This window comes from Onychomys torridus, chromosome 12 (genome assembly GCF_903995425.1).
Source record: "Onychomys torridus chromosome 12, mOncTor1.1, whole genome shotgun sequence".
Classification (NCBI taxonomy): domain Eukaryota; kingdom Metazoa; phylum Chordata; class Mammalia; order Rodentia; family Cricetidae; genus Onychomys; species Onychomys torridus.
In genome coordinates this window covers 27,550,727-27,573,354 of record NC_050454.1, presented here as the reverse complement: position 1 = coordinate 27,573,354, position 22,628 = coordinate 27,550,727, and positions in this window count along the sequence as shown.

The window sequence follows — 22,628 nt, the reverse complement described above, 5'->3', positions numbered from 1 at the left end:
CCATCCCATTTCCTTATGTTCTCGTCCCCCATCCTCTACCCTCCATTGCCCCCTCTCATCCCCAGTTTACTTAGGAGATCTCATCTGTTTCCCCTTCCCAGGGTGATCCATGAGATCATAATAGGGAAACTTACAGATATAACCGAACTAAGCTAGTGGGAACTCATGAACTTTAGACCAACAGCTGTGGAGCCTGTCTGGGACTGGACTAGGCCCTCTGCATAAGTGAGACAGTTGTGTAACTTGGTCTGCTTAAGGGGCCCCTGGCAGTGAGAATAGGATCTATCCCTGGTGCATGAACTGGCTTTTTTGGTGCTCATTGCCTATGGTGGGACACCATAGCTTTGCACCATAGCTTGCACATCTTTGATGTGGGTGGAGGGGCTTGGCCCTGCCTCAACTGAGTATATCAGGCTTTGCTGACTCCCCATGGGAGGCCTTACCTTTTTGGAGGAGGGGATGACGGGTGGGCTGGGGAGGAAACCTTGGGGGGAGTGGGAGGAGGGATGAGAGGGGCATCTGTGGTTGGTATGTAAAATGAATAAAAATTTCTTATAAAATAAAGAAAAAAATAAAATGGCTTCCCTTCATCTATGGCTTTTTAAGGGCTGAAGAGATGGTTCAGCCATTAAAGGGTAGGTTCATACCCCCAAATGTATGGTTTTTAAAATAAAATGAAAGGAAGGGACATCATCTCATCTATGATTTCACAGTTACCAACTCCTTGAAGCAACTATGCCTACCCAGTATAATGTGTTCTATCAATATTACTGTAGGAAGCTGGGCAGTTACGCATACACCAAGCATGATGTTTGGCACAGGGGAATTATAGATTCACAAATCTTTACAAGTTGGTGGATGTCTTCACTGTATACATCTTGGTCTATTGTGCCATATAATGTTTCCTTGGCAATAAGCATTTGGAGGAAAGATATTTTATATATGTTCACATTTATCTATAGGACACATTTTTTTTTTTTTTAACCAACAGTTTGCCAGACTCCACACCAAGCCTAATTTCTTGTCAGATGACTTCCTTCATTCTCTGTCATCTATGTTTCCTTGTATTCGTGTTCTTATCTGTATTTGAAAGCTGCCCATGCTACCTCATAGGAGCACAGGAGCCTCATAGCTCCATCTGCCCCTAGCTGCCACGTCACAGCCTGTCTGGCTCAGGAGGGATTCTGTGACTCAGAGCAGCTGGGTCTGATTTCTTTTCAATGTCCTAACTGCCTTCCTGTTCTGCACACTTGCTTCTAATTAGCCGAAGGTGAAGGACTGTGGCAACGTTGCCATTTGTGTCAAATCCATTTATCTGTTCTTTCCAGCTCAGCTTGGAAACTGGAAGATCAGAGACAACACCCAGCTTGTTTCTACAGACAAAGGGAAGACGCTTACCTCAGAGGGAGCACTGGTACTGGGCCTTCCTCAAGTCAGCATGCATGATGTTTAAATGGGTGTTTGTCAATTGTACGAAAGCAAGTTCATACAGCATTTTTATTTATATACATCACACTCTTGGAACATATTCACCCCTTCTGCACACTGTCTAGAATCAGTAGATTTTTGTGTACTGGCTGGGATACAGATCTGAGTGAGAATTCGGCCTCTGCTGCCTGCTAGCTGTGTGACCATGGCCAATTACTTACTGATTTCTGTCCTCTTTCACTTTCTTGCTTAAAAAAAAGAAACTTACACAATAATAGTCTCATCTATCATATAGGTTTGTCTTAGAAGTCAAATTAAATAACTCCTGTATTGTTATTTGTTTTTGTTCTTTTGGGGGGCCCATGACCCAGCTCCCAAATAAATCACACACAGAGGCTTATTCTTGGCTTTTCTTTTCTTTTCTTTTCTTTTCTTTTCTTTTCCTTTCTTTTCTTTTCCTTTCTTTTCCTTTCTTTTCTTTTCCTTTCTTTTCTTTTCCTTTCTTTTCTTTTCCTTTCTTTTCTTTTCCTTTCTTTTCTTTTCCTTTCTTTTCTTTTCCTTTCTTTTCTTTTCCTTTCTTTCTTTCTTCCTTCCTTCCTTCCTTCCTTCCTTTCTTTCTTTCTTTCTTCCTTCCTTCCTTCCTTCCTTCCTTCCTTTCCTTCCTTCCTTCCTTCCTTTCTTTCTTTCTTTCTTTCTTTCTTTCTTTCTTTCTTTCTTGAGCTGAGGACTGAACCCAGGGCCTTGCGCTTGCTAGGCAAGTGCTCTACCACTGAGCTAAATCCCCAACCCAGAGGCTTATTCTTACTTACAAATGCCCAGCCTTAGCTTGCCTTAGTTTCTAGCCAGCTTTTCTTAACTTCAATTATCCTCTCTACCTTTTGACTTAGGGCTTTTTCTGTTCTCTTACTTCTGTAAATCTTACTCTTACTCCGGGACTTGCTGTGTAGCTGTGTGGCTGGCCCCTGGAGTCCTCCTCCTCCTTCTCATTCCTTTCTTGCTTTATTCCTCTATCTCTTTTTTTTCTCACAGATTTCTCCCTCTATTTATTCTCTCTGTCAGCCCTGCCCATCCTTTCTCCTGCCTTGCTATTGACCATTCAGTTCTTTATTAGACCATCAGGTGTTTTAGACAGGCACAGTAACAGCTTCACAGAGTTAAACAAATGCAGCATAAACAAAAGTAACACCCCTTAAAATAATATTCTACTACATTCCTGAGTATTTATAGGCTTTGGTACAGCTTGTCCTCAGTATGTGTAAGTCTGTATGGTTCTTGGTCCTGTTATTTCTGTGTTACCTATGTATTCTAGTTCATTGTATGGCTCTTCAAATGTAATTGGTATCTCTGGATCATTTCTTCAGTTCAGTAACTGCCTTCTGCCTCCTTCACCCCTGTATCATCCAAAATAGATTTCCTTTCTCTCCCTCTCCCTTCTTGTTACTCTTAGGCCTTGCAGGTCTTTTGTTTGTTTGTTTGTTTGTTTTTGTTTTTGTTTGTTTTTTTTTTCAAGACAGGGTTTCTCTGTGTAGCTTTGTGCCTTTCCTGGATCTCGCTCCGTGGCTCTTTGTGAGTTTGAGGGCCTTGTAGGTCTATGAACTTGGTGTGTAAGGTTCCCTTGAACCCTACCCCTTATTGCTTTACTGAACTTTGTGTTTGCCACTCAGAGCATCCTTTCCCTTTGACGTCCTGAACCAGAGTTGGACAGAAAGCATGTCTGCCTCCACCACCCGTGTGAAGTACTGGCAATCAGCAGTGCTCAGCATTCTGTGGCTCAAATTTTAACATATCTTAAATAGTTTGATTTCTGATGTTTTCAACTCTAGTCATGTGAAAGTTTTGAATTGTAGAGAGCATATCCATCCCTCCATTAAAAATCCAACTGATGCTAACACTCTTTAGTCTCCCAGAGCTGCTCAGAGCGATGTTTATCAGGGGCACTGTGGAACTGTGGATGTTGCTCTTTAAGAAGGCATTCTACCCCACCTTGCCTTGCTGTGCTTTGTAGGGCAATTGTAAGGGTAGCCCTGCTAGGATAATACACCGAGTTCCAGGGGCAAATCACCCGAGCTAGAGAGATTCTGCATGTGCCTGTAGTCCAGCACCTGGAAACCTGGGAGGAACATTTCAGTGTTTTTGTGTGGGGGTGGGAAACATTGGTCCCGCCTAGCTCATCTCCAGGCATCATTCTACAGATGATCCTGTGTCGTCTTACCATTACTTAAATGGAAGAGCTAAAATGATTAAGTAAGTAATTATTAGATTTTATAATCAGTAATTAGTTAACTATCAGATGTAACAATGGCTAATTAATGGAGCCAATTACAATTTACGAGCTTTTAATAAGGCCAAGCTCAAATTGGAGACAGAAATGATGTGAACAGGGTTGGGAAATCCAGGAGCCACTCTGGGGAGGCTGGATGTAAAGCTTGTTGATTGCAGTGACAGGAAATGAGGGTCCTTGAGAGGTTTTGAATCAGAAAATTGAACCATAAAGGTTGTCTTTGGGGGATTCCCGATTCAGAAGCAATAATCATCTGCATAGGTCATGATGCCAGCCAGCAAGGGGGCCTGGTGGTTCTGGACTCTAAACAGAAGCCAATCACGACGGAAACAGAATCCACAGTGAAAGGCAGTCACTGACAGGAGTCTGGAAGGAGGGACTCTAAGAGGCATCATTCCTACCTAGTAGGCTTTCAGAGTGGACCGAGTTAGTTTGTGGTGATTCACAGAAGCATACATCAAGTAAGTCTCTCTGGGAGGAGAGGGCAGTAGAGGAAACTCAGAAAAGATTTAGAGATGGAGAATCCCAAGGATGAAGTTCAATTATTTTGCATTCTATTCCCTTTTCTCCTCTCTTTCTCTTCCTCCCTCTCTTTTCACCCTGCCCCCACCACTTTGCTCTGCCCTCCTCCGACCCTTTATGACTTTTCTGGAGGTAGGCAAAGAATCTGTGTTTGAACTTTGTTCCACGTCAGTTAACATTTTGTACTTGCTCCTCCACTGCATTGATTTTAGTTTTCTTACGCAGAAAATGTGGAGGGGATACTCCCAGTTATGGAACATTTTAGCAATAAATGTGCTCCAGGATGTAAAGGTATTTACAGTAATTGAAATGCTCCATGCTTACTAGAAACCCTACTAAAATTGTGGCATGTTTACACCCTTGTGGTTTGACACATTGGGGGAAGTTGATGTGAGGAATGAGAGGACCTCCTATGTCAGGAAATCCCTCTCCTCTCCCTTCCACAAGGCTTCAAATATTTAAAATAGAGCAGTACTCCACTGTTTGAGTAGACCTACTATGTAGGTGAAAAGGTTTTGTCTTTGTATACTGGACCCAGAGCCTTTGAAAGTGCCCTGGAGATTAGCTGAAGACCCTGCAAGGGAAAGCGGATCTGAACGATGATGACTGGTCATAAAATGCATCATTAATTTGTCCCCTTTGATGGAGGTTATTTATTGAGCGCAGGGCATGTTCCCCTGCCTCCAAGTCATGACTAACCCTCCTGGCATTGATCTTACTTCACAGGAAGGAAGAGAGTGTTATCACACACCCCAAGATTATAAACATCACAAATTCCAGCACTCCACAAGATATTTTTCTGCCTCACTGAATGGCATTAAATAGAGATAACAATAATTCTCGATTACTCCCTGCCCCAACATCAATGGAATGGCTAGTTAATGAATTACAAGAACTTAAGTTGGGGATAACTGAACACAAGACAGATGCTCATCAGCATTGTGGGTCATTCCAGGGTCCCGCATCTTCGTCTTGTACAAAAATATATTTGGTAACTATGAGAATTAATCAAGCTGTGAGCCAGATTATGGCGGTGGCAGAAATCCTTAATTACAGGCAATGGAAAAATGAAGGTCAGTTCTGGTGTGACTTCAGCGTAGGTCAGGGCAAAGCCATTAGCAGCTGAGTGTGATTCTGTGCTCTGAACAGAGTGAATCACTGCCTTAAACCGTTTCCTAGTAAACAGCTGTCCTACATCCATACTAACAATCACAGAACGTATCAGCAGCCCATTAGCTGACAGCCTGTGTAAGCCATGCTTCTCAGCCCTGGTTTCGTGGTAGAGTCACTCACATAGCTTTGAAGACACAGACACCCCAGCAGCACCCAGTCCAATTAAATTAGGATCTCTGGCAGTGAGATGAGGGTCATTAAGCAGAAAACTTATGTGGCTGATTCTCATGTGGATTTTTGTCTTCACAACACTGCTCCACAGACAGGAATCATCTCAAAGCAACTCTTCTTCCCCCTCCTCCAACACACAGTTCTTTAAGACAGCTTTGTGATAGGTTACAATCCATGGCTGGAGTGTTTATTTCAATATTGCCCAAGGGAAGTAAGACATACCTGTAGATAAATAATATATTGCCTCTCATTTGTATACCTAGTTGAATCCTCTGGGGAATCACACTATTACTTTCAAAAACTGATTTGTAAGCCCAGGCCCAGCCGCCATTTGGATATTTGTTGTTGTAACCTGCCTGAAGACAGAGATATTTGAGGACTCTAAAATGTTTTTGAGGATTGGCACCCATTTACAATCCTGTTTTGGCTCAGTTGAGTTCTTTGCCTGAGGACAGGCATTCTCTGACACTTTGTAACTGCATAAGAGAAACAAATCCTTGATTTGTTGCTCTGCCATTTTGAATTTGGGTCAGTTTCCAAGAGTGATTGCAACTCATCCCACCTCCCTTTTCTTCCTGGCACAGGGTGTTTGTGGAAAGTGAGGTAGATCGTAGGCACATCTGATTCCTAAGAGCTCCCACAGACCCCTTCCAGGTCGGCAGGGTCTCCCCACTCCATTTTGGTGTCGACATTATCTTCTGTTTAGGAGACAGACAGACAAGCTCTGGTAAGGATGAGTCAAGGGTGGCTCTGGTAAGGATGAGTCAAGGGTGGTATCACTCTGTCATCCCCTGCCTCCTATATGAGCTCTGACTGTTGCCATGGTTTCACTCATGTGACTACAGTTCAAATGTTGCTGAGTTGCCAGAGGGGAGGATGCTCCGTACAACTGGCTTGCGTTCACAGCTGACACAAAGCAAGTATGATTACAGGTTCTGAAAAGTTGGTAAAATTTTACAAATTGGAAAATTTTAAATTTGCCATTTCTTTCTTTTTTTTAAAAAAAAAGGAATTATTTTTATTTTTATTTATATGTGGGTGTGTGCCACATGTGTGTGGGTGCCGCCAGAGGGCCTCAGGGGCCAAATACCTTGGACCTGGAGTTACAGTGGCTGTAGAAGGCCTGACATAGTGCTGGGAACTGAATTCCAGTCTTCTTTGAGAGTAGCACACATTTTTAACCGTTGAACCATCTCCCCCACCTCACTTTTGTTATTTTTAAAATCTGATGCCCATCACTACATAACGAGCCAGTGGAAAAACTATAATCTCTAACTTTTTACCATTGTATTGACATGTGAAACAGTGTTAGTCTATGAGCCAAAATAACAGGTTTTCATATCTAGTGCTTAATAATTTCAAAACCCTGAACAGCGTCAATAGACTCAGAAATTATGGCTCATGGGGGATCCTCGGGGTTTTCGATGAGGACATGTTACCTTTTAACTATCTGAGGGTATTTCTCTTTTTTTTCATTCAACTTTAAAACTAAAGTGTAGATATAATTGTAAACAGTCTTAGCACTGGACAGAAACATGAGGTTTAGCATAGGTGTGCAAAGGGTAGCTCAGATAATGAGCAAGCAGAACTGACACACTCTTCTTCCCTGGGAAATGACATTGGATAGAAACTTACTAACATTCTAGGGCTATCACTAATATCTTTTCATGTGTTAAATATTCTGAAAACCTTTAACAAATTATATTAGCAGTGGTGTTTTGCTTTAGTAATTCAGCTTAATAGCACTTTGAATTGTGTCCCTATATTAAAAATGACATTAGAATAATGGAGGAAAAAGACAAGCATTTGTTTTGTCTTTCTTTTTCAACATCGATAAGCTTGTACATAAACATTCAATATTCCAGCCGTACATCCGTATTAATTTTGATTTATCATTATGTCAAATTGGTTCCATAATGTTTAATTTCCGTAATGTAACTGATGTTGATTTTCAAAGAAATCACACATTACAACAGCTCCTGGAGTGGCTGATACCAGGGGATGGCTATCCATTATATTACAAAATGAGTTTCCCGACTTTACTACAAGCTCTGATTATGAAATACAAGAAAGAGCTACAAAGGATGAACTGGTAGAAAACCTTGTCTTTCTGTGTCTTGAACCCAGTGTAGTCAGCACGTTGCTTTCTGGAAGAAGAACATGCCAACTTTAATAAATAATAAATACTAGTTTAACCTTTTTTAGTTCCTAAGAAGCTTCTCAACTCCCAAACTGATAATGGAACTTTATTGTTGTAAGTTGCTGGAGCCCACCCAGGTTTGCTAGCGGCTGTATCCAGCAGGATTGGATCATGGGCCTGAGTACCAGGTGTTTGTAAGGGTCTACACTTGGCTGTATCTAGCAAGGGGTGTGTGTCTTTTGCCCTGCCCCTCCTCATTGTTATAAAAAGCCCTTTGGAATAAAGTTCTGGGACCCTGGGTAAGGATCCAGGCCCACCAAACGCTATCCTGTGTTTCTGTTTCTCTCCCCTCTTTATTTTTAACTGTCTCTTTTCCCTCACTCCTAAAGAGTCTCTGGGGTAAATAAATGTGGGAGCTGGTATCTCAGAGAAAGTTACAGAGAAGGAACTTGTGAAAAGTGCTGCTGTGCTGCTCACCATTGTTCCTGTAAGATTAGAAATGTGGCGGAACCTGAACCAGGGAACTGTGGCCGACTGGAAAAGATAGCCATTATCGCCAACCTTTGTCAAAGTTGACCAAGGACTTGGGTTTGCTGCATTTGTTAGAGCTACCAGAGAACATTCCTGTTGGTCCCCATTTTTCTGTGTCATCTATTTAGTGGAAATCCACAAATGAGACTGATAGGATTTGAAATACTCGGATCCTCATTTCAAAGAATGCACAATGGAGAATGATTGGCATTTTCAGTCTCTAAGGTTGGCTAGCCACAAATACAAAAAGGGCTTCAGCTCTGACACTCACAGAAAATGATAAATTCTATTGTGGCAGGGATATCCTATCATCCAAGTATTCTTTTACAGTAACCACCTCGCCTTATGGCTTTTCTAATTTCAAATCTCAAAGTAATTTATATTGCTTTTATCTGTATACAGGTGAGCTGCTTACCTAAAACATTAGGTCTCTATGGTGCAATTATGTTTGCATAAAGTCTATTACTGAGATGATGTAAGGGTGTCTTGAGGCAGAAAGGGAATTTCATTTCAACTAAAGGGATTTAGAATGGAAATGCTTAGTTTACTTTGAAATGGATTATTGGATTGTTGTTAAATAAGCATGAGAAGATATATTGATATACATGCAGTTTGCATATATAAAAACAGTGGGTACATACCACCGACTTCACTGTCCTTTGAGGACATATGCTAGCATAAGCATTGGCATCTACATCTCAAGTCTTGTGCTATGTAAGGATCTGGTGGGGCTTCTACTTCCAAATGGTGTTTTCTTTGTAGTGCCAGCTGTCCTCAGTATGGTGGTATCCTGTGGGATCATAACAGACTTCTTTGTGCTCATGCCCATTCATATTTGGGTATCTGTTCCCATCATGTCCTCTGATAATGGAGCCCTCTAGGTATGGATATCTTCTGCTGTCTTCCCCTAGATCTCAAGGCAGTGCTAAGCAATTCAAGCTTAGGTCTCATAATACTTTTGATGAGCATACCACCAATTTCTCCCCATATCTACTTTTCATTACATTAAAAAAGACTTACTTTGTTTTATTTTGTGTGTATGAATGGTTTGTCCGCTTGTATATCAAGGCACCACATACACGCCTGGTGCCTCTGTGTTGTATCCCCTGGAACTAGTGTTGCAGATGTCTGTGAGTCACCATGCGCGTGCTGGAGATGGAACCTGGGTCCTCTGTAAGACCAATAAGTGCTCTTAACCACTGAACCATCTCTCTAGCTCTTTTTCCAGGTCTCTTTTACAGTGATGCAAAGTTAATCAGCTCAAGTAGGGAGGCCAGGCAACTTCCAGCCCTTTTGCTGTCTTCATTAATATTCATTTTGAGGCTTTATCTTATTAGTGCCATCACCATAAACAACAATAAAAAGTCTCTCTTTTGATATAAAAAAATGTAAACCTATCCCTCCCATCTACAGACAAAAATAGATACCTATATGCGGCACTGCATTAAAAAAATGAAAAGAAACATGTTTAGGATTAGCTCTGACTTCAAGGTACAGATAACAGAAGATGGCCCTTCTGTTAGCTCTACAGATGCCATGGTTTGGATCACACAATTACTTAGTTGTCATTATTCAAGCTAATATGGAAACTTGGATATCCAAAGTACCCAAACTCCCTGTTTCAATTTTTTTTTTTTCTAATTCAACTGGGCAGTGTGCTTCTGATTCAGTTAGTTAAAAATTTGTTAAGGCATGCCATCAATGAAAGGGATGAGCCAGGACAGCTCAGTTCAAATGAGAAACAGCTTAACAAAGCAGACGAGTGTGTTGTGTTTTAGATGCTGTTTTGTTGAGACATTTGTGAACAATGAATAGCTTGAGGGCAAAATATAATCCACCCACAGCCATGAGTAACTGAACACCATGCACCAACACTTACAAGTTTCTCAAAAGAATCAAATAATATTTAAACGATGTTCATTTCTCTTCCAACAACCTCCTCTAAAGAAGAAAGGGATAGGTATTAGCACTATCATTTTATATATAATATATATATATGAACAAAGATTCTGGGAGAAGGTGACTATACTAGGCTCTTAAGTCTGTGGCTTAAAACTTGCCTTGCTGTATTGCTGTGGATATCGCTTTGTGTAAATAAAGTTCTGATTGGCCTGTGGCCAGGCAGGAAGTATAGGCGGGACAAGAGAGAAGAGAATTCTGGGAAGTAGAAGGTTGGAGAGAGACACCGCCAGCCGCCGCCATGAGAAGCAACATGTAAAGACACTGGTAAGCCACAAGCCATGTGGCAAAGTGTAGATAAGCAGAAATGGGTTAATTTAAGATAGAAGAAGTAGATAACAAGCAGCCTGCCACGGCCATACAGTTTCTAAACAATGTAAGTTTCTGTGTGCTTTCTTGGTTGGGTCTGAGCAACTGTGGGACTGGTGGGTAAGAGAGATTTGTCCTGACTGGGCCAGGCAGGAAAACTCTAACTACACTGTATATATAATGTTAGTAAAAATGTGAACTTCTGGTTGTATTTACACATTAAAAATTTGAGGTTACTTTACATTTATGCACTTTTGATCTTGATTTCCTAGTTTTTTTGAAAACTCTGTTTGGCACTCCTACTCCTGTGAATACTGAATTTGGAAATGCTTTCAGTGTGTTTTGTAGTTTAACTGTGAAAGAGAAATGATTGATTCATCTACTACAACCCAACAAAACAGCAGAAGTTGCTCAAGATCTTTGTGACACTGTTGGTGATGCTCTCTTCTAAGCATCTCCCTTTCTTATTTTAGGTTCCAAGAAAACTCAGCTAATGGAAAAATCTGCCAGACGGTGGTGGCACACACCTTTAATCCCAGCACTCGGGAGTCAGAGCCAGATGGATCTCTCTGAGTTTGAGGCCAGCCTAGTCTACAGATCGAGATCCAGGACAGGCACCAAAACTACACAGAGAAACCTTGTCTCAGAAAAAAAAAAAAAGAAAGAAAGAAAGAAAAAGAAAGAAAAATCAAGGAACCAAACATGATAAAACAAAAGTCCCAAAGAGCCACCGTCTCCTCTTCCCAGCTTATCACTAGTTAGATAACATTAGGTAATGGTATCTTAGTTACTGCCTGTGATTTCCCCAATTGGTGGACCCACTAACACCAATTAGTGTGCATAGTTAGCGGAGCTGCATACAGAATCCCAAAGCCGTGGAAGCTAATGCCACCAATGAGGCTTCACTGCAGAGCACACTCTTCTTAGGAAGATTATTCATTGTTTGAATTGGTATTTTCATGTTGAAGTCTTACGATGGAAGACTTGACTGGGTCCTAATGTAATTTTATTTTTATTTAAGTTGATAAAGAAGTCATACTTACCTCTGCTCCTTAAACCTGCATACATCAAAATAGATGTAGGTTTTGGTCATTAATCAAATTGATGTGCACTGAAGATGATATAAAATTAATAAAAGTGAGTGATAACTGCTTCCATGAGTTGTTTTAGCATCATACTTACAGTCTACAGTAGAGAATTCGTTAAATGAAACCTTCCAAACATTTGTGATAAGATCTATTATAGAAAGGAGACCTTTCACATTAGTGAGGCAATAGGGGAAGTTAAGCTGTATTTATCTTGTTAATGGATAATTATATATATAGAAAATATACCAGACCTACTTATCTACTAGATATTGCCTTTCATTTGTGTTTATGACAAGGGCACACACACTCAGGGTGAAAGGAGTTGAATATATATTATTTTGTGTTGTAATTGCATGCATACTTAACGCTGGCTTTTCTGTGTTGCGGCTATGAAAGCAAAGCAAAGCAACCAGCCTGGGATGTAAATGGAGCGAGCCTAAGTCTTAACTTGTATAGGAGCTAAGGGAACCAACTATATAGCCAAAGAGTGTGTAGTAGTATATGTTAAAATATCCCCTTGTGAATTTTTCCTAGTAAAATATTTGCTTTATGTTTAATTTACAAATTATGTTTTCATATTTATTCAAAAAACATGAGTTAAAAGATGATCGGAAACACTACTGCAAAATCCATTCTAACATTCACTCTGGTTTTGTGACCAGCCCTTGGTCTATAGGATAATGCAGGAAAGGAGGCCTGGGATAAAGTCAGGTTTATTCAATATAGTGCACTCACGATACAGAAACCAATCAGTGATCCAGCTGCTGATCCAGATCTTGCTGCCTATTCATTCCCAAGGGAGATAGGGAAGGTCTGGAGAAGGTCACCAAGCTTTGGCTTCAGTAAGCCCTCCACAGTCCCAGAGAGAGCTCGTGACCCTTCCCCCCATTCTACCCTTACCCCCACCCCCCCCCCCGGATCTTATCGAATCGCCAGAGAAGACCACGCCCATTGGACCAAGCCGCCTCATACAACTGGCTATCAGACCGAATTCCCACAACAATAGGAAATAAATATGGGCTTGATAATTGGTCTTTAAAATGGCTGGATCCTGCTTTCTAGTGACTGGATTTGTCTTTCTTCAATGTATCTACTTGAAAACACTATGCAGCAAAACATGAAATCTTTTTTTTTTTTCCTACTGTAGTAGGAAAACGTAAGGACACTGTTTAGAAGACTAAACTTGTAGCACGTGTTTCTATTATATTTCTATATGCAACAAATATTTCTATTGAAGCCTTGACATTGGGCTTTGGGGAAGACCATTTGTAAAATGGTGGGCCATAGCAAAATAGGAACCCAGGAACTACACAGCATACAAGAGCAATACCACTCTGGTTGAATTGATGCATTCTAATTTTGGCCTCCAGATTTGTACAGCTATTGCATCTGTAATGAAGAGGGAAGCTTTGATGCTTTGGTTTACTTTAGGCTAAGGAAGATTGGAGCTGTGTTCTCTTGACACTCAACTTCTACGGCAGCCAGGGAGAGACTCTAATGTTGACATTTTGAAAAAGACCATACTGAAAATAAGCTAAGTGGGTTGGCAACATGTACTGGCTGGTTTTGTGTGTCAGCTTGACACAAGTTAGAGTCACCAGAGTTGAGGAAATAAATGCCTTCATGATATTCAGCTGTGAAGCATTTTCTCAAGTAGTGATCAATGGGGGAGGACCCAACCCCTAATGGGTAGTGCCATCCCTGAGTTGGTGGTCCTGAGTTCTATAAGAAAGCAGACTGAACAAGTCAGGGGAAGCAAACTAGTAAGCAGCACCCCTCCACAGTTTCTGCATCAGCTACTGCCTCTAGGATCCTGCCCTGTTTGAGTTCCTGTCCTAACACCCTTCAATAATGAATGGCAATATGGAAGTATAAGCCAAATAAACCCTCTTCTCCCCAGCTTGCTTTTTGGTCATGGTGTTTCATCACAGCAATAGATGAAACCCTAACTAAGACAGTAGATAGTTTATAATGAGAAGAATACCTGACTTTTTCTTTTTTTACATCTGTCTATCTGTCTATCTATCTATCTATCTATCTATCTATCTATCTATCTATCTATCTATCCATACACCTATCATCTCTCTGTGGTGGTTGAGGAGGGAGAAGTGAGAAATATGTAGATAAAAGTATATAGGAGAGAGACAGAAACACAGAATAGCTTGGGAAGACCTGGATACTAATACACTGGCCCCTTCTGTCTCTACTAAAGGGCTTTTAAAGGAATACCAAGGGGTAGAGCAAAAGACCTTCCCCCAGCACAGCTAAGTGTAGACCATCCCAACTACCTGGTGACGTTGCATGTGGTCCAGCCATCCCCTAACACAGCTCTGCTGTGTAAAGCAAGCTCATATTTCACTAGAAAACCTTTGTGGGCTCCCACAGGTGGTTTGAAAGCAAATGGCCCCCATCGAATCATAGGGAGTAGTATTATTGGAGGTGTGGCCTTACTGGAGTAGGTGAAGCCTTATTAGAGGAAATGTGTCACAGGAGATGGGCTTTGAGGTTATAGAAGCTCAAGTCAGGCCCAGTGTTACTTTCTCTCCTACTGCCTACCAATCCAGATGTAGAACTCTCAACTACCTCTCCAGCACCATGTCTGCCTGCATGCTACCATGCTTCCCTCCATGATGACAATGGACTAAACCTTTGAACTGTAAGCTGGCTCCAATTAAATTTCTCCTTATTATGGTTATGGTCATGGTGTCTCTTCATAGCAACAGAAAACCTAACTAAGACACTATCTGACATCTCTCTCTCTCTCTCTCTCTCTCTCTCTCTCTCTCTGTATATATATACATATATATATATAACCATATATCATATATAATCATGTATTATTGTATATATTAATCATCTATCTTATCATCTATGTATCTATCAATTGTTTATATAACTACCATCTATATCTCTGTCATCTATCTATCTAATCATCTGTTCACTAATTCATTCATTTAATGTGTGCACATGTGCCATGGTGCACCTGTGGAAGTCAGAAGGGAACTTGCAGAAGCTGACTCTTTTCTTTCAGAATGTGGGTTACTGTAACTTTCACAATGTGCGTTACTGTAATCAAACTCAGATGAGCAGTCTTCATGACAAGTGTCTTTACCTACTGAGTCATCTCACCGGCCCAGAAATACTTTCTGAGTGGCAGCATAAATGAAAACAGAAAGTGTGTGTATATGATTAGATGAATAATCCAAAGCTGACACTAATGCTTAACTGGAAGGAGAAAGAAGAAGAAGAAAGTAGGAGAAATAGGAGAAAAGAGAATAGAATAGTTCTGGTGATAACCCACTGAGTGAGATCTTTGTTAGGTTTTGCTCCACATCCTTGTATTCATTTAAATGCTCATAATACACCAACACAGAGTGCTATGTATCATCATTTTATAGGTGAGGGAGCTAAATCACAGAAAGGTTAAACAATTTGATCAAGAGCTAACAAATGACCATTCTCATGAACAAATCCCATTGATGAATAGCAATATAATAAGTATGTTGATTACTGTGGCAGATGGGACTAGAGTACCTATTTTTTAATTCATGATATATATCTATATATCTCTATCTATATTATGCTCTCCAAGTTTTCAGAAGCAGATTTAAGTGAAGAAGCTTTATTTTTCATTTGAGACACATGCAGCTTTGTTAGAGAATGTTCTTATCTAAAGTACATTTGTTTAAGTGCTTTGCCCGATCCCGAAAGTGCAGGCAGTGCGAAATCAGAACAAGGTTAGGCTCCTGGAGACTGGAAGGTAACCAAAGGCTTAATTTAGAAGTTAGAGCATTGAAATGCAGGATGAATAATGAGGGTATGAGACCTTTTCGGTTTGGCAGGCAAACAAAGCAAGATGTTGGTTATAAATGCCACACTTGCAGGTTTCCACATAGAGCTCTATTAAAAATAAGGTGGGTTGGGAAGCTGAATTGGAAGGAAGTTTCACTTCTCAGAGGACTTTGGTAGGAATGTGGCCTATTCCATCTTGTCACAGCCTTGAAATGTTTTAGGGGAAAACAGAGCAATGGGTTAAGGAGCGGGATGCGTGATGATGTCAGTCAGTGGAACAGCAGTATCATTCCATTTGGAGAACAAAATAATTTGCATCAGGCTCATGTAGACTAAGAAAATCGATTAAGAAGGTGCTGCAAGCATGGGTTAAAAAAACCCTCACACAGGTTGATGGCTCAGGGAATGTAGAAGAAGATATGGATCAATAATTGCTTTGTGAAAGATTAATTTTCTTGGTTTTTTTTTTGTGTGTGCATGTATGCACATGTGTATGTAGGTGTCAGCAGAGTCTAGAAGACAGTGTTGGATTCCTTGAGGTCCAGGAGGTTGTAAGCTTCCTGATGTGGGTGCTGGGAACCAAACATAGATCCTCTGGAAGAGTAGTGTGGCTCTTAACTGCTAAGCTATCTCCCCAGCCCCTGTTTCTTTTGTTTTCTGTGTGAGTTTTTGTCTACATGGGAGGACATAGACACAGATGCTTTTTGACTCTCATGTTCTTTCTGAGTGGTGAGAAAGAAGCTGAAGGGAGAGAAGGGGGTGAAGTCAGTTATAATTGAGATGTGAAGAAAGGGTGTAAAGGGAAAGAGGAGAAAGGGAGGGTAATTGTGGGGTGAAGACAGACTCGGCATATTTTCACTCCTATGCAGAATCTTGATTTAAATATATAGATAGGACATAAAAGAGGAAGGGGGAAATTTGGGGAGAGGAAGGGGACCAGTTGGAGTCAAGAGGGATAAAAATGGAGGATAGTGTGGGAGTAGGGTGGGGTTGAATATGGACAAAGTAGAATGATATAGATGAAAATATCATAGTGAAACCATTATTTTGCTGTTAACCATAATTTAGTATGAATAGAGAAAACAGTGCTTCTGTATAGGGAGAGAAACAAGGATCAGAAAAAAAGAATCAAGTAATTTGTTTAGTACCACAAAACTAGGGAATGATAACATAGAGACAGAATTGGAAGACATCTTTTAAAAATGATTCTTGAACTCCATTTAGAAAATGTTCTTTATTGTTGAGAATTTAATACATATACAGAAAGACAGTATCCCCCCCCCCACTTATTTCTTCCACCCAACTTATTCTCCTTTCAGTTTCTTTTTGTCTTATATACAACTCATTAAGTTCAATTAGTGCTGCCCATGTATGCATAGCTGTGGGGTCACCCACTGAAACATGGGAAACCTACCAGTGGTCACATCCTCAACAAATAATGCATTCCCCACCCCTGCAACTGCCAATATTGAGCTCTATACATTTCCACCTGTTAGGAATGTTTAAGATCTGAATACAGGGCTTAGACTTCAACTTAGTAATAGAACACTTACCCAATATGCATGACATCCTGGATTTAATCTAAGTTGACCACACTCCAGTGGAAGGCCGTATATCCATGAATATATGGACAGCACAACTTGGACTTGATGGGTGAAAAAAAGGTGACACAGAGTTGGGTGGGTGAGGAATGGAATGGGGGTGTATCTGGAAGGAGTTGGGGGAGAAGATGTACATGTTCAAAGTACAAAATTATCAAGATCTATATCTGAACACAATTGAACATTGAATTAAAAACAAATCCAATTCTAAGATTACCTAAAACAGACTCACAATGATATAACATTCCCACACATACAAAATGATCCCAAATAACTCAAATAATCCAATATGCTATAACAAAGGATAAGAGTTATCTAAAAAGACTGAGTCACAGGCTCATGTCAGCAGTCTCAGCACTCAGGAGAAGGAGGCAGTAGGATCAAGACCATCCTGAGCTATATAGCAGGTTGCAAGACAATACAGATTGTTGGAAGAGGCTTTGTCTCATAAAGCAAAGCAAAGAAAGCAAACAGAAACACCTCCTCAAATGCTGATTGGGAATGATCTTTCTGTCACTGGTGACTAGTTTTTTCTCTCACTTACACAGCAGTTGATATAAACATAATTGTTTTCCTCCAAAATTTGCATTTTATAGCTCTAGCTTTTCAGAATGTGACTTATTTAGAGAGAGAGCCTTAATGTAAAGAGGTGATTAGTTTAAAATGAGGAAGCAATATAGGATCTAGTACAACTTGAGTAATATTCTTAGTATGAAGAGGAAATTCACAATTCTGTTTGCATATGGGAATGATCATATAGGTAGTAAGAGGCAAGTCATCCACAGTGACCCTGCGAGGAAACCAGCCCTGAACACACCTTCATCTTGGCCTTCTAGCCTCCAGCATCATGAAAAACTACATATCTGTTTCATAAATCTCTGTGTATATGATGTTTTGCTACAACAGCTCTAACAAGTGATACCCACATCCAGGAAGTTCAAGATTTCCACTGTTTCCTCTCAATCTCTCTCATAACTCTCTTTAGAGATACTTATTAAGTTTCTATTCCTGGAAATAATCAAATCATAACTTTATATCAAAATCAAATTGCCCAGTAACTGATATATTTCAGTAGCACAAAAGGGATGAGAATCTCTGTGGCGGTATTGTTCCCCAAATATTGTGTACCCTAATAAACTTATCTGGGATCAGAGAACAGAACAGCCACTAGATACAGAGGCTAGAAAATGGTGGCACTCATGCCTTTAATCTTAGCATTCCAGAGGCAGAAATTTGTCTGGATCTCTGTGAGTTCAAGGCCACACTGGAAACAGCCAGATGTGGTGACTTATGTCTTTAATCCCAGGAAGTGATGGCAGGAGACAGAAAGGTATTTAAGGCGTGAGGACTAGGAACTAGAGCTGGTTAAGCTTTTAGGCTTCTGAGCAACAGTTCAGCTGAGGTTGCTTCTGAATGAGGACTCAGAGGCTTCCAGTCTGAGGAAACAGGACTAGCTGAGGAATTGGCAAGGTGAGGTGGCTGTGGCTTGTTCTGCTTCTCCGACCTTCCAGCATTCACCCCAATACCTGGTACCGGGTTTGATTTTATTAATAAGACCATTTAAAATTCCTGCTACAAATCTCCAAATGTTAAAATTTAGTCCTCAGCATTTTCCAACCATGCTCCTTCAATGCCAATCACTAGAGAGATCTGTGAACATGAGCAAGACTGTTTGGCTTTTCATGCATTACATTATTTGTCTATCCTGTGCCCTTCACCATTCACTGTACAACACTTTCTGTTATATTTATTGTGGGGTTTTTAATATGAAGTTGTCACTCTCAAAAATCCCATGATATCTCGCTATGGAGAACTGTTAAATGATCTTGAAGGAGCTAATTGATTGGACTTTTGAGAGCCTGGTTTATTTTCATTTTATAAATGAAACAATATTGATAAACTGAGAGTTTCACACATGAATAACCTGTATTTACATTTTTACCCTTCCCCTCCCCCTTTTCCAGTATTACGTTTATTTATTTATTTTCTGGGGGTGCATATGTGGAGGTAAGTGGACAACTTGGGGGACTCGGTTTTCTCCTTGCACTAGTAGGGTCCTTCAGACCAAAGGGATGTCTTCAGGCTTGGGGACAAGCACCTTTACACACTAAGCCATCTTGCCAGCCTCTCTTTTCACAAATTTTCTCTTCCTTAAAATTTATGAGCATGTTATATTCAGGAAGATCTATCTATATCCATATGTGGAGAGCCACAGAGGTTTCCCAGTGAGTCCTTACTCAGGATCAGAGAATCTTGGCTTGCCTTACCCAGCAGGGCTGCATAATGGAATGATTTGACCACGGGTGTGGTTACCAGGTGTTTGGAAGGGTCTGCACTTGGCTGTACAGTGTGCTTTGATCTTGCAAGGGGGAGGTCTTTTGTTCCTCCCCTGGGCATATTACAAAAAGTTCTTTTCAATAAAGGACGAGGCTGTTGGGTACTGATCCAGGCCCTCCTGAAGCTATCCTTTGGTCAGCTAGGTCTGTCTTTCTATCTATTATTTCTTAATTCCTCTCTCCTCCACCTAACAATCCTTCAAAAGGCGGGAGCTGGACTCCTACATCCATATAAATGTATGTATGCAATAACAATTAGTGAAATAAAGAGGCCGTGAATTTGAAGGAGGTGGGGAAGGCTACATATGAGACTGGAAGAAGGAAAGGGAGAAATGTAATTATAAAAAAATTTAACAAAAAAAATTAAAAATGGAAAATCAGATAATTAGAGGAATGGAATAAAAGAGCTGAAAAATTAATCTTCAAATTTACATAAGGTGAACTTGCTTCTGTGAAATATGAATAAAACTTAAAAATCTTATGTATAATTTACTTGTTCATTTAGACATACATACATAATACATGAATAGTTTGCTAATTTAGAAACACTTAGGAACCTGACTCTGACATTTTAAAAAGAGATTTAGTTCAAGCAATCCGTGTGTGTCTTTGCCATCAGCATCTTTATAGTCAACGGGAGGTTTTCCAGGGAGTATCCACTGAGTGTGAGTATGAATTATGACTCCAGTTCTCACCCACAGCTCCTCATCTTTCTCAGCTCATAGATTTGCAAACATTCTCTACACGTTATCAGGATCAACAAGACAAGGTTTCCTAATTTGCATTCACGTGAAAAGTGCAGACAAATTGGTAAAGGTTGCAGAGCTGAAAGAGTCATTAATAATGTGTGGAGCCAGCATATCCAAGTTCACCAAATGTGAGCATTCTGAGCTTACACAGCTCAATATAAGTAGCTGCTCCCATGGAGAGTATATATATTGTGCCTCTATTCTCTTAATGCTTGAGGTTTAATCACTGTCTAGATGCTCTGGATTGCCTTTTGAGACCTTTTGTAAGAGATTCAAATCACAGTGATGGCCTATTTGGAAAGGCATGTGGCTGTGGTGAGCGTATCAGTAGGAGTTTCTCTCTGTCTCTGTGTGTGTGTGCGCGTGCGCGCACACACATGTTGGGGATTGAGCTCAGAGTCTTGCACAAGCTGAGGCATACCTTTAGCCCTAGAATAGCTTTAGGTAGATTGATCTGGTAATTTGATGGAAGATCATTTTGTGATGGTTATGTTGGGTAACTACATAACAGAGTAATCTAGAAATGTCTACCTTTCCTCAGTTTTCACGTTGTTAGGTGAAATCTCTGGGATGTAGTGATACTCACTTTAAGTCATTAAGCTGGTGGTGATGACATTGACATCTTTACTTCTATCTACATTTTTTTGAGATAAGTGCTTTTTAATAGCACTTATGATATTATATTGCCATCAAAAAATCCTCACTCATACAGCATTAGGATATTGATGCCTTATTATAAGTCTACTGCTCTATATTCCTAATATCTACACATAACCACTTACTATAATGCCTTTTAAAAGCTTTGATTTGTCTTCATATACATATATTTATTTTTTTTAAATTAATTTTTAATGGATGTATTAGTATTTATTAACATATTTCATAGTCCAAGAAACTTTACAGAGACTGTGTGACTTTTAAAATAATAGGTTAACTAGCTGTCATCATAGAGCCTTTGTCCAGTGACAAATAGAGGCAGATACAGAGATCCATGGCCAGGCACCAGGCTGAGCTCCGGGAATCCAACTGATGAGAGAGGGGAGATACTGTAGGCGAGGGATGTCGAGATCATGATGGGAGGACATGCAGAGATGACCAGCCACTCTAGTGAAAGCCCATGAACTGTGGACTGGTGGCTGTGGAGTCCCTATGGGACTGGACTAGGCTCTGTGGATATGGAAGCCGGTTGTTTGGCTTGAACTGTTTGGGGGCACCCAGGCAGGTGGATCGGGATCTGTCCCTGGTCTATGGGCAGGCTTCTGGAATCCGGTGCCTGTGGTGTGACACCTTGCACAGCCTTGGTGCAGTAGGATGGGGCTTGGACCTGCCTAGGCTCAGTGTGCTGAGCTCTGCTGACTCCCCATGGGAGACCTTGATTTGGGGGATGTGGGGATGCAGGGTGGCTTGGAAAGGAGGGCTGGCAGGTGGGAGGAGGAAAGGGGGGTTTGTGGATAGCATGTGGAGTGAGTAGAAAATTTCTTAATAAAGAAAAATGGAAAAAAATAATAGATTAACAACATTGGAGGTACAACATATACATGTAACAAAATTTGAACTTACTTTATAAATTTTTCATGCCTCCCTTTAAACATTCTTCCAGAAGAAAGATTATTTGATTGGTTGTCCTTTTTTTAAATTTTTTAAACCAGACTTTATTTTAAAAATGATTTTAGGATTATAGGAATACTAACAGTGTAGTACAGAGTTCTCTTACTTACCCAGTTTCCTTTACTTTGAAGTGGTGAGGTAATTGTAGTGAACCAATACTGATGAATTATTATTAATTAAATTCTGCAGCTTATCTGGCTTGCCTTAGTTTCACCTGTTGTTTTACAAATCTGTGATCCTGTTGAGAATGGGAGACTGCACTCGGATGTCATGTCCCCAAGGCCCTTCTGAACTAAGACATCAACTCAGGCTTTGTTTTTGATGTCCTTGAGAGTTTTAAGGAAGACCACTCGTGGATTATTTTTAATATTCAATAAAATCATTTAATAGCAATAGCAAAAACATCACATAGCTAGCTTAACATATTTCAGAGTCCAGTGATTACAGTGATCATGCAAACAAATACATGATCAGTTCCAAACTTTATGCATCTCAGTGAACTTCTAGTTTCAATGGCCATTCTGAAGCCATGGAGTCTCACTTAAGATTTTATACTTCCAGCGGGGCGATGGTGGTCCATGCCTTTAATCCCAGTACTCAAGAGGCAGAGCCAGGTAAATCTCAGGCTGCCATTTTGTCCTTTTGATGGTGCCCTTTGCCTTATAGAAGATTTTCAGTTTCATAAGGTCCCATTTATTAATTGTTGATCTTAGTGCCTGCACTGTTGGTATTCTGTTCAGAAATCAACTCCTGGGCCAATATGTTCAAAGCTGATCCCACTTTCTTTTCTATCAGGCTCATTGTGTCTGGTTTTATGTTGAGGTCATTGATCCACTAGGATTTGAGTTTTGTGCAGGGTGAGAGATAGGGATCTATTTGCTTCCTTCTACGTGCAGATACCCATTTAGACCAGCACCATTTATTGAAGATGATCTCTTTT